The 14198-nt window shown below is 32.6% G+C and overlaps 1 protein-coding gene across 7 annotated transcripts in view; it reads left to right on the top strand.

Moving 5' to 3' along the window:
• Positions 1-14198, top strand: part of CARMIL1 (capping protein regulator and myosin 1 linker 1) — a 350539-nt gene that overhangs the window by 290768 nt on the left and 45573 nt on the right. The window lies entirely within an intron of this gene.

The following is a 14198-nucleotide window of genomic DNA, read 5'->3' as shown; positions in this document are numbered from 1 at the left end:
TCTTCTTTGAAATATTGCAATTCATATTTACCCTCTGGTATGGTCCATTGTACAATTGCACTAATTGTTGCACAGTTGTCTAAGTGTGTTTTTTGAAGGTAGATTGTTAATATCGTGTTTGTCATGGTCTCCAAATACTTTGTATGTTGTCTTAAATTCAATGATTACATGTCTAGCTATATACCTAGAGAATATGAGTGTGTATATGTGCATGTGTGTATATAAGTGTCATGTACATGTGCATATATATACATACACATGTATATACATATACACACATATTCACAGACACAATATGGGTTTTTTTTTTTTTCTTAACTCCAAGACAGACAATTTCCTCCAGGTATCGAGTTCATTATTATTATGCTTATTATCAGTAAAAACAGTTGTGATGATAGTTTTTGCCTTTTTAATCAATAGATTTTTATATAATTACCCTTTTATAAAAAAGATAAACTGTTCAGCTCCTAAGTTGTGAATAGGTGATAAAAGACTGATACTGCCACATCTTTCCTATATAAATGCATACATTTGTCCTTATAAAATTTAAAATGGCTTTGTCCTAGAAACTGTTAACTTTCAACTTCGCATATTCTTTTTATTTTTTTAATTAAAAAAAATGTTATGTTATCAGCATTATTTATTTAGCCATGAGGACTAATGAAGTTAATTTTTGTGTATCTTAGTAGTCTAGAACTAACCTTCAATATAGATTATAATATATGGAGAGATAAGACAGATAATTCTCTCTCTATATATATATAATTAAGTATTGATAGGTATGCAAAGAATTAAGCAAAAGAGCAGGTTATTTCAAGGGAGTTGTTTGAATTGTAATTGTTATAAATGGCTTATTGAAGTGCTCCCTTCTCTGACCAAAGCTAGACATAATTGTGGGTGTGGGCAGGGAGGTGAGGGGGATGTGGGTGTAGGTGTAAATAGGAACACAAGAATTTTGACTTTGATGTTTATATTTAGGAAGTTAAATATCTTACTGCATCAATTGCCTTAGTCTCTCAGAAACTAAAACATAATGGCAAACAGCAATTCTTCCACACCCTTATCCTGTCCTCCCCTCCCCCCAAAAAAAAAAAACTGTAATGAAGAAGAAAAAATTTAAATAGAAACCATAAATGAGCTATATAACACTTTATGTTCTCTCCTGCAATTACACTTATACTTCTAAATCTTGGAAAAATTGGGGGAAGGTTTGTGAGCTGTCCAATATTTTGTTGAATAAAATAGTTGTGGGTTTTTGTTGTTGTTTATTTTAGGGCTAAGTGAAAGACTACTTAACTTTCATGAGGAAACCACTCTAAATATAGGTTACAGAAACCACTCTAAAACAGGTTCTGTTTAGTTTGGCTTTACAAGTTGAGGGAAAAAGGTCTGTCTCTCTTTATAAAATGGAGAGATTACAAAATGCAGATTAAGACACATCAAGAGTAAAGTATCTTTTCCCAAAATGTAGCTACTTCTGTTTTGTCTGAGAGCACATTGAGATAAGACAGAATAATTGTATGTTGTTTGACTTATAGAAGGTAATGGAGAGAAGAAGGAGACTCCTTCCCCTTCCCCAGAAACTCTCTTAAGACTATAAAGTTGATTCAGATTGCTTGCTGTGTTGGGGAGAAGAGAGTAAAGGGAGGGAGGGAGAAAAAAATTGGAAATCAAAGTTTTACAAAAATAAAATTTGAAAATTATCTTTACATGTAATTGGAAAAATAAAAAAATATTGTTAAGTAAAAAAGTTAAGTAAATTGATACAATTTTTAAAAACTATAAAGTTGTAGAATAGTTGCTGATTTGCATTGATTTAGGAAATTTTCTCATCAAGAATTTTATATACTTACAAAATGAGAGAAGAAGAGAAAAAAGAAAGGATGGAGAGAAGGAAAGATACAAAGCACATGAGAGAAATAGCATAAAATATGGAAAGTATAAAAAAATTGTAAATAAGTATTTATCATGATTAAGTTAAAAAATGTACTCAGGAAACTTTTTTTTCTTGCTTTTAACCTTTACTCTAATTTAAAATGTTAGTTATATAACTAGGAAGAGGAACTTGAGGATTTTCATGTCAGTGGGTACCTTCCCCCACAATTATTTCCTTTTTCTGTGGAAAACAGAGTCTCAGAATTATTCTATCCCCAAGATAACCCCTGGGTCAAGTTTCATCACTGATTAGTGAACTAGCATCCTCTCTCCCCCTCAGTTGAATTCCCACTAATAGCCATTCTCAAAATGAACACCCACTCACCCAGGAACCAGATATAAGGCAATACCAATAACCCAAGTTTCTAAGTCCTAGTAAAGAACACACTCAACAGAAGATGCAAATTAAATATCAAATAATCTGGGGTTAGGCATACTCTGATCCTACAAGAATGCCATTCTTCCAAAGGCAATCCAGGATACAAGTATATCTGCCCTGATACTAAGTAAGTAGACAAAACAACTTATCAGTTCTTTTACTTCCTACTATGTGGTAGACTATAGTCAGCATTTCTATCTAGTCCATAGGTAAAGTTCCTATTATTAGTAAAACTTTGTTCAATTACAAAACTGTTTTATTCGATTTAGCATAGATAAATTATTACTTTATGGAGGAGGTGTTACTCCATTAGATTGTGAGCTCACTGTGGGCAAAGACTATATTTTCATTCATTTGTTCATTTATTCCAAACTTAACAAACACCAAATAAAATTTGCATTTACAAAACAAAACAAAGCAAAGCAAAAAAAAAAAAATGAATTCACTTAAAACTTCAAATCTCTATTATGTATAATTTGCTTTTTAAATTATTTTTAAGTCAGTGTATCTTAATGTTGTTGTTTGTCCTTTGTTTTAGAAGAGGACCATAACATAAGGGAAGTGATTCCATGACATTCAAGTTAATTAGATTTAAGTGAGGGAAGGCTGTGCAGTGTCACCTGCCTCACTTTCCCCTCCAGAGCCATCTGGGTCCAGTGGCCAAATATAGAACAGGAGGACTGGAAACGGCCCTGGATGTAATGAGAGACCTTGGTGTTCAAGAAAATTGAAAAGTTATATTGAATGAAATCTAGTAAAAAGAAAGAAAGCAAACCTGGAAAGAAAGACTGGGATTTGGGTACAAACATTTGAGTCTTTATACATACACACACACACACACACACACACACACAGAGTTAACTTAGGTGAACAAAAGGGTCATGTGGCTCTGAACCTTAAAGTGCCTTAAAGATCTGAGATCTTTCCTCAGTTTCATGCCCAGTGTCTCCATCTGGCATTACTTCTTCAGTCATTATAACAAATGTGAGCATTATTAAACAACTGTTCCTTGCTCAAGACTGCCGTAGGCATTGTGGGAAGTAAAGAAGAATTAATTCACATTGTAAAGGTGACTGTAGCACTTAGATGAAATTTCATCTGGAAATTCCCAGTCCCATGTTCCCAAAGATACAATAACAAGGTAGGTAGAAATGCACATTTAATGTGCCTTTTACTAATAAATTCACACCAATTTCAAATATTATTATTTAATAATTATTTAACAGTGTCAAAGACTTTGGATGCAAGAATTATTAAGCACCTATTATGTTTCAAATATTGTTCTATGTAGTTTTCTGTTTTGCTTTCTGGAAGTCTTTGGACCCAATTTCATTTCAGCATAATATAAGGTGATAAAGTCCAGAAATCTTTATTGTCTCCTTCATAGTCCATCTCCTTGCCTGGGGCTTGGGCTAGGTTTCTGGAGGCCCTTCAGATCATCCTTGGTCTGAAGCAGGATGGACAGGAAGAAGGAAGCAGGAGAACAGGCCAGCTATTACAGTGATAGGAGATGGAGTGAATGTCTCTCTTTGGCTCCGAGACCTTGAGCTCCAGTCCCCAGTTCTCTGTTTTCTCCGAGTCCTCTCTAGGTCTGATTCTGACCTCTTAAACACTCTTACAATTTAATCCATTCATCATACTGAGTGTAAGCTAGACATTATATCACTAGGGCACCATTATTTGTTGTAAGATTAATTCAATCATACTGAACTAGAGAACTATTAATCACCATGCTAAACTAGATAACCATTGTCTTATCAATTCCACTGAGTTAACACCTGGTGAGAAACTTTGTTTCAAGTACAGTTTTGCCCCATTATAGTTCTAAATGCTGAGGATACAATGTATCCTTAGCATACAAAGCCAGAAGTCCCTACTTTCAAGGAGCTTTCATCCTAATTGGAAAGACAATAGGTGCATATATAAGCATGCACATAATAACAAAATGAATATATAATAATTTTAGAAGAAAGTGTACTAGCAACTGGGGAAATTGGCAAAGGCTAGGAAGGTGGCACTTGAATTGAGACTTTAGATCATGGGTCTAAGCACCTCTTTCCTGAATCATTGCAGCTTTCTCTCTACTTAGATACCTACTTTTCAGTTTTCCCCATTACGCTTCTATTTCCAAGCATGTGTTTCCTTTCATAGTTAATAACTGAACCTGTTACATGGTTTAGCAGGACAGTTTAGCAGTGTGGGAGAATTTCCAAGGCAGCTTTTAGATTGTCTTCTTGGCAACAGAGCTAAAAATCTATATGATTGATTAATTTGCAAGAAACAAAATTCAATCAACAACTCTTTAACTTGTTGCTTGACTACATGAATGTTGGGAATGATTGATTAGTCAAATGGAGCATGTGTTAGCTAGGGCATTATTGATTTGAGAGCTTTTCATTTGTTTTGACTTTACATGAAATTGTTACTCCCTTAATTAAGAGCTCTATGTAGTTGTTTCCGCACAAATAGTTAATTGTCTAAAGAACGATTTAGAAGTCATAATACTGAGTCCCATGTGTAAGCCACTTTTATGTTTACATACAACTTCTTTCACAATAAACCTATGAAGTAAACATTTATTATGTGCCAAGTATTCCAAAATTCCAAATGGGGAAGTAAAGCTCATAGTTAAGTAATTTGTCTTTGTATCATACAGTAAGTAAGTGTAGGTTTTGAAATTCAGGTCTCCTGACTTCAAGTCAAATAATGTTTCTTTCCATTATGCCATCTGTAAAAATTTGTGACAGACAAATAAAAAAAATTTCAGAACTTAAGATCATCTGGACAAAATATTGACAAAATTACTATAGTTTACAGATGAAAAAACTGAGGTACCACGATAGATATATGGCTCATGTATGGCCTTACAGCTGGCTAGTGACAAACTTGGATTGAAAAGTCCAGTGCTCTTTCTATTAAATATACTTTCCTGCTTTCCTTGACCAATGGGGTTAAAAATTTATGAGAGACAGACAATATATTGGTTTGATTTATTTTAACTCTACACTTGGAAAATCTTTTTTAAAAATATGGAGTAGGCTGTAGAATTTTGTTGTACCAATTATTTGCAATCTTGAAATATCCTCATGTGTTTTCAAATAGGATCTCTGTGAAATTTTCAATTTGGCATTAGACAACATAAAAGTTGGCCTGTGCAGCATTGAATGTTATTAGAAACAAAAAGTTATCTCAAAATAAAAATCATCTCAATCCAACTAGATTTTATGGAGCCTATTTTAAGGATTTAGGAAGTATGGGATGCTCCAAATGATAATAAGAAGGAAATAGGAAGGAAACAGGTGGTATTTTTAAAATAATAGTCTGTCACTAAGTTAGGTAGAAAGAAAATCTGGGATATTGGGCAAAGAAAAATATCCTGAATAATTTATGTCACTGAAAGATGCAAAGGCTTGAGTTATGAAATTATTTCATGCCAAATAGGTAAAGCAACGTAAATTCAAAAAAATTAGTTGCTAATTTTTTACTTTTCCCTCCAAGTATAATAAATTTCACACTGGTTTTTGACTGAGGAATAGTATTGCATATAATAATACACATATTTGTTACTGATTCCTAAAAACAAAACAATGAATTATTTGAACTAATTTATGTAAATTATATCCAGTATGCTAGTGTAGCCCTATAGATTTTAAAAATAAATTTGCAAATCATTTATGATAACCCTATTTATCTTTACAATAGAACATAGTGCATACCCTCTATCTAGTATAAATTTATCAGATAGATATCCAATTGTGTGCACACCATTAGATCATGAGTCCTTGAGAGCAAGAGAAATTTTTGCCTTTCTTTGTGCATACAACTTGATGTGTAATGCACTTAAATAAGTATTTGTTATAATAATATAAGCACTTAATAAATATTTGTTGATTAGACATGCATCTATAGCATGCATGTGTGTATATATATTTGAAAGGGAGGTAGGAAATATAAAAGATTTGCATTTGAGTAAGGATAACATATATATGAATAATTTTAAAGAATACTATATATAGTATTCTATCTAGTATTCTTTATATATATAGATATAGTATTCTTTAAAATTATTCATCAGTGTATCAGAAATTGGAAATTTTAATTAATTAATTAAGATTTATTTTAACTTTTGCTACAAATGATATTGAGTCCTTTTTTTAATTAACACATTCGATGAATCTAAATGTCATATTGATAATTTTCATATAATTGTCTTTTCCAATGTGATTCCTTTACTCTCAAAAAAACACTGAACAAAAATGCAGTCAACCAATAAAAATAAGCATATTAGTGTTGTCTAACAACATATACCTTAATTCTGTAACTGTAGGGCAGCATATAGAACATTGCCATGTTAATGAAAAGTAACACTATCAATTCTCTGGAGTCCAGATTGTTCAGTGATCAATAAATCTGAATTTTTATGCCTTTAAACTGTTTTCTTATTTACTGGGGTCTTTGTATATTATTGTTCTCTAATTTGTGCTTACAAATCATTTCTTAACATCCATATCAGTTCTTACAAGCCTTCTCATTCATCTTTTTCATTCATTATTTTTAAGGTAAAGATAATACTACTTTAAAATAATAATTCATTTACATACCACATTTTGTTCAGTCATCATTTTATGTAGAACATGCTGAGAATCTAGCTGCCTTCCATCACCACCAAAAAAATAATTTTTTAAAATACTTTGGTCAAATCTTGAATTTCTCTGGTTCATGGAAGCTTAAGGATCACAAGATTATTGTTGTTCCCCCCCCCCCCATTAAAAAAAAAATCAAACCTCTCACCAATGGTTTTTCACACATGAATATTTCATAACTCATTTGAATATATTAATTTTATTTTTTGAATTTAAAATTACTGTATTTTTGTGACCCTGATGTTTGTGTTTTGCCTGTACTTCACTAGTGATGACGTAGTTGATAACTTATTTTCTTTAGAACAGCCAACAGGCTTGAGTTATGAAATTATTTCATACCAAGTGGGTAAAGCAATACAAATTCAAAAAAATTAGTTCCTAATTTTTTGCCTATTCCCTCACACTCATTTTTGACTAAGTAATAGTAGTGCATAAGTAATAAATGTAGTTGTTACTGGTTCCTAAAACTAAAATAATGAATTATTTGAACTAATTTATGCAAATTATGCCCAAAATGCTAGTGTTGCAACATAGATTTTAAAAATAAATTTGCAAATCATTTATGATAATCCTCTTTATCTTTACAGTAGAACATAATGCATACCCTCTATCTATGTAAATTTGTCAGATAGATAGATAGTTGTATGCATACCATTAGATCATGAATCCTTGAGAGCAAAGAAAATTTTTCCCTTTCTTTATGCACACAACTTGATATGTAATAAGCTTTTAATAAATATTTGTTGACTAGACTTAAATTATTTATATAACACAATGATTTCAGCTTAATAGAGACACTTTAGAAATAATCTGACTCTACCAAATTTATTTCATTAAAGGGTAATAGTAAAGCAAGATTCAGATAGGGGCATAATCTTGGAATTATAGTATAATTTTTAAATTAAAATAAACAGGTATAATGCAAGGATTTGTAACCTAAGGTGTGTGACGTTGGTGGTTTTTTTTTTTTTTTTTTTAATATATTTATATTTGTTCAACTGTGATTTCAGTATAATTGGTTTCCTTTGCAGCTAGGTGGTACAGTGGATAGAATACTAGGTTTATCATCTTCCTGAGTCCTAATTTAGTCTGAAGTACTTACTAAGTTATGTAACCCCTAACAAGTCACTTAACCCTATTTGCCTCACTTTCCTTATCTGTAAAATGAGTTGGAGAAGGAAATGGTAAAGTACTCTATTAATGGTAAATTACATTATCTTTGCCAAGAATAAACCAAATGGGGTCATGAAGAGTCAGATAGGACTGAAACTGTTGAACAACAAAATTGTAGTTCAGTGTTATTTTTTGCATTTAAAAACATAATTCTGAGAAGAAATTCATAGGTTTTTCTAGGCTGCCAAAAAGGTCCATAACACAAAAATGGTTAAGAATTCCTGGTAAAGTTTATATATATACAAATCTCATTAGACTTTCTAGAAACATATTTGAAGAAGCATATGTAAAATCTGCAATCCCTGTGATTTCCTACTTTTTGTCTAGTAACCAAGACACTGCTTAATCAATAATATTTACAGTAGAATATTGCATTTAACCTCTCAGTCAATCATTAGGCAATTAAGTCCCTACTATGTGCCAGTTATTGGACTAAGTGCCAAGGAATTTAAAAAAAAAAAAAAAAAGATCTAATGACAGTGCCTGTCCTCAAGAAACTCACAATCTAGGGAGGAGAGAATAAGCAAACAATTATTTACTAAGGGGCTACATAGGGAGTGAAAGGGAAAGGGAAAAAGCATTTATAAATACCTACTATGTGCCAAATACTGTGAAAGCACTTTATAAATATTAGCTCATTTTGTCCTCACAATAACCCTGTGCTATTATTAATTTAATTATTATCTATTTATCATGATTATTATTCATTATAATTATTTAATTATTAATACTATTATTAGATGCTATTAGCTCCATTTTATAATTGAGGAAACTGAAACTAAGTTACTTGTCCACAATTACACAACTATGTATATATATGTATTTATATGTATATTTTGGAGGCAAAAATAGTAATGTATGTAATGTGTGCACATATGTGTACATTTACATATATATATGCGTATGCCCATGTTCCAACATAGAATAAATTGAAAATAATTAAGAGAGATTGAGAAAAGCTTTCTGTAGAAGGTAGAATTATATTTGGAACTTGAAGGAAGCCAGAAGATGGAATTGAGGAGAGCTTTCTAGGAATAGGGGATAGTCAGAGAAAATGCTTGGAGTTGAGAGATGGAGCGCTTCAATTATGGAACAGCTTAGAGGCCACTGGATTGCAAGTATGTGAAGGATTTTTTGGGCTAAGCAGATTTTGTAGTTGATTTTGGAGGTGTTAGGGATAAGACCAATAAATAAACTGAAGTTTATTGAGTAGAGCAGTAACATCATCGGACCTTTGCTTTAGGAGAATTACTTTGGAGGCTGAATGGAGAATAGGTTACAATGAAGGAAGACTTTTGATATATCAGAGCTTTTGCTGTAGTCCACTTGTGAGACGATGAGGGTCAATACTAAGCAAGTAGTGGTACCAGAGAAAAGAAGGGGGCATGCATATTTAAGAGATATTGCGAAGATATAACTAACAGGTCTTGGCAACAGATAGGATTTGGGAGTATGAGAAATAATGAAGAATCAAGAATGACAGCCAGAGCTTAATCTTGAAAGATTGAGAGACTTGCGGTGTCCTTAACTTTAACAGGTAAGTTTAGAAGAAAAGACAATTTAAAAGAGAAAGAAAATGAGTTCAGTTTTGGACATGTTGAATTTAAGATGTCTTCAATGATGTTGTGAAGAATTTATTTTGCATTGGAAAAAAAGTATTAGCTAGGAAGTATGGGAAATAGAACACTGGGAAATCAGGAAAACTTGAATTCAAATGCTACCTCAGACACAAAACCTTTAACCTCTGTCTACCTCAGTTTCCTAAACTGTAAAATGAGGATAGAAATAGCACTTACCCTCCCAGAGGTATTAGGATAATCAAAAGAGATATGTTTACAAATGCTTTGTATGGTGTCTAGCATATAGTAGGCATTATAAATGCTAGTTATCATTATTTATCCTGTTCCCTCTACAAGACATAAATAAAATGACCTCTCTCTATCACTTTGTATTTTTATGAGGGACCCACATTCAGTGTTCACAGTCCCACTTGGATGGTCCTCCAGCACCTCAACTTTTCTAAAACTGAGTTCGTCTTTCATGCTCAATTCTGATCTTCTTGCTTGATCTATGGTACCTAAATTCTCCCAAGCTCAAAACCAGTTACCCACTACCTCTTCATTCTTTCTCACACTGCTCTCCAGTGAGCTATCGAGTCCTATTGATTTCTCCTTCCAGTTGTTTCTCATCCATCTCTTTCTTTCCATTCCCTTTGCATCCATCCAATCCAGCTCTCTTATTATTTAACATCTTTAGTGTCTTCTTTATTTGTTTTCTTTTGCTTCAGTTCTCTTCTCCACTCCAGTCCCATCTACACATTCACTGCCACCAGATTTAATCTCAAGCATTATTCTCTACATGTCACTTTCTTGATTAAAATTCCTAATAGATCCCTGTTGCCCACCCAAGCCAAACTCCTTAACCTGGTACTCACAATCTAACTCAGTTTATTTTTCCACACTTCCATTACCTCTTGGTCCTTTCATCAACCCACAGATACCAATCCAACATTCTAATATAATTCGTTACTTACCAAATAAACCATAGTTTTCCATTTACTTATTCTATGCTCCCTCTTTCTGAAAAGCCCTTTGTCCTCCCTTCTCCCATCCATATCTGTTAGCCCTATCCAACCTTCAAAGCCTAGATGAAAAATTGCCTTTTCCAAGAAGTCTTTCCTGATTCTCAAACTTCCTTTCCTCAAAATGGTTTCTGTGTCCTCTGAAATGCCCTTGATTTCTCTTATACTTGTATTCTAATTATTTTTGTACATATCTATCCTGTATTGTATGAAATCTTTGCTTTACAAAGACCTTGTACAACTTTGAATTTACCTATGTCTTTGCACAGAGAAGACATTTTGAATGAATTTTTTTTAAAACCAATACCTAAGGTTATCTGGTGTCACATCTTTCTAGATTTTAAAATGTGGAAGGTTTCTATCTATTGCTAGTTCTATAGCTTCCAACTCCCATTCAATGTTTGTAAAAACCTTTCTCCTACAGAATGACTGGCAAACCCAAAAATGCCCACTTGAAAATGAAAATAATGCATCAGAATAATTGGTTCTTAATCTTAGAATTTTCCAGAGATATTTGTTATATAGAAAATCTCTTTATGTTAGAGCCACCAAATTTCAAATAATTTCATCCTGAGTATTCAGAGTGGCCACTATCATGGCTTTTAATGTCATTTACTACTACAAAATCACATTTTAATCTTTGCAAAACTCATTTCCCATAGCAACCCTGTGGGATAGGTAGCATGAATGTGATTATCCACATTTTATAAATATGAAGAGTTTGAGATGATTATTAGTGATTGTTGTCATTGGCATTTATACCAACTATTCTGACTTCAAGTCCAGTATTTTTCATAAATTTTTTTTATTTTTTCATACTAAGAAATCTCTGTTTTCAAAATGGAATGATGTATTTTGAAACAAAGACCAGACATTTTATTTAAAGTATATAAAATGATCTCGATAGTGTTTTTTTTTTTTTTCATCTAACCTTGGGCAAGATGGTAATTAAGAAGATTGAAATGGAAAATTTTCTGTATAGTTTGTGATCAGGAAAGTTTGGTGTGATAATGTTCATTTTCAAATTTGTTTAATTTCTCTGTCTCCAGAAATTAATAAATATCTGATAAGTTCAGGGGAACTTGGTGTTTACTTCCATCTTAGCTTCTGTTTTTAATGGAGTTTGTTTAATAAGGAAGAGAATGAGATGAAGCTTTTAGACTACTCTAAGTAGTTATCCATAATTTAGACATTCTTTCATTTGAAACTCTATTAGAGTAATGCAAAGTTTTACATGATAGATTTATAGTTTCATATGCAATCATATACAATCCTACTATGTTATGGAAATGCTTGTTTTATTTCTTAAGTTCAGAATAAAATAATTTTTTTTTTATTTTTAAAGTAAATGTAAAGTAATGCAGGGTAATTAGTTATAGTATCTATCTTTGAACAAATATACACGTATATGAGAACATTTCCAAATTACATCATTAATTTTGTCTCTGGTGTTTTGACAGTCTGTATTTCTAAAACAATGAACAGTGGTGTTAGTGGACAGAAAGTTACCCTTGGAGCCAAGAATATCTGGGTACAAGTCCTGCTACTATTACTTACTGAATATGATGACTTAGTGTTCTCTCTCTTCTTCCCCTAGGCCATCTCCACATAGTGTCTCTGATTCCTGTGTAGTTGTCCCTAGGACACAGATGGAGTAGATGAATATAATATGATGACATTAGTGTTTCAAGCAATTCTTTAAGACTTTTACATATAAGCTGTAGATATATAACAATGGAGAAAATTTCTATACCACAAGTCCCTACCCTGATCCAATGTCAAGTCTAGACCAAAAAAACCAAAACAAAATAGCTATTCAGATCATAGCAGTTTTTTTCACAGGCCTTCTATTGTTTATCATCCATCAGTAGTTTATCATTCAAGTGTAAAATACTAATAAATGAATGAAAGAACGAATGATAAACATTTATTAAGCATTTACTAAGTGATAGAAAAATTTGAGCAAGTAAGACTATCCCTGCCTCCAAGGAGCTTATGTTTTAGTGGAAGACAACACATAAAGGGAAGCTAAAATAGTGGGAGAGTGGAGATCATTCAGTAAATGCTTTTTAAAAAATGCTTGTTTACTATGTCACAAGAACTATACTAAGTACAGATCATTCAGAGAAGACAGGAACTTAATGAGGGAGTCTTTTGGAGGTGATAAGATGCAAACAATTTTGTATAAACAAAGTGTATACATTCCAGATTATCTACAGAGAGAAGGTACTAGAACTAGACTAGATAAGGAGAAAGCTCACTTAGCAGAGCCCAGGGCCTAAGCTCAGAAAAGGATAAGGATAAGCTTAAGTTAGTGTGTCCTCTTAATGATAGGATGAAGTTAAAAGGTCCGTACTAAGTGACTCTAAGCTTTGTTCCAAAATAATCCTTTATTTTTTCTTTCTCTTCTTCCCCTGGGCCATCTCCACATAGTGTCTCTGAATCTGTATAGTTTTCCATAGGAAACAATGAGATGGAATAGATGAGGATAACTTCCTCTTCACCATTAGAAGTCCTTTGCTCTTTGAAATTTTTAGCTTCCTCTTAAAGCCAAGAAATGAGTAACTTTGAAGGTGCCATTGCCCAGATGGATTCTAAAAGTGGAAGAAAAAAAAATACATAAGGAAAAAAAAGGAACTAAGGACTTTTGATCTGTTGAAAAGGTAAAAGTTTATTTGAGTGTTGCCATGGATACTCCATCTTGTTAAAAGGAATCTTCACTGTCACACTAGGGCTAGAACCAGTAGAAAGGTTCCCTGTTTTGCTTTATAATGATCCATTAGGTACATAATTATGTCTGAAGTACTTTTTATTATGCTGAATCAATATTCCATTGAGGAGAAAGAAAAATCTAAAATGTAGAGCTTTAAAAAAAAAAAAAAAAAGACTAACATCTTTGGTAGTAAATCCCTGCCTGCTTGTTTCAATACATGAAGAAGTCTTTTATTCCAGCTTATCACCATCAATATTTGTTGAATGTCCAGTATGTGTAAGGCACTATGCCATAGCTAAAAATGTGCTTAAAATCAGATCCTTTTCTGAGTCCAGGTTTCAACAGGAAGAAAAGAGCATAAGCATACTAGAGCTTAAATCTTAAATATTGCAGAGAAAGGCATTTAGAATGAAATAAAAGCCTTATAAAGTAGAGACTTGAGAATTCCCCCCAAAATTATGCCACAAAACTATTTCACAATTTTCCCAAGAATTGGTCTTGTGCACCAGGTCAACACCTGAGTCATATCCAGAATGTAGAGCATGAATTCAGATATTCTGATGGCCTGTGATATAGCCTTCCCATATCTTTCTTTGATGGTTTGAATCTTTGAAGTCCTTGGTTTCCCCATCAATCAAAATCATAGGGACAGTGGGGGTGGAGGAAATGAGGAATGGGGAGAAGATTGGTGAATTGTACCTTGAAATCCTAAATATAAGGAAAGGCACTCCCTATATTTAAATGAATATTTTTCAAGTTATTGTGTTTTTGATT

This window comes from Antechinus flavipes, chromosome 1 (genome assembly GCF_016432865.1).
Source record: "Antechinus flavipes isolate AdamAnt ecotype Samford, QLD, Australia chromosome 1, AdamAnt_v2, whole genome shotgun sequence".
Classification (NCBI taxonomy): domain Eukaryota; kingdom Metazoa; phylum Chordata; class Mammalia; order Dasyuromorphia; family Dasyuridae; genus Antechinus; species Antechinus flavipes.
The sequence above is the reverse complement of the archived record's forward strand: the minus strand, read 5'-3'. Positions and strand labels throughout refer to the sequence as shown.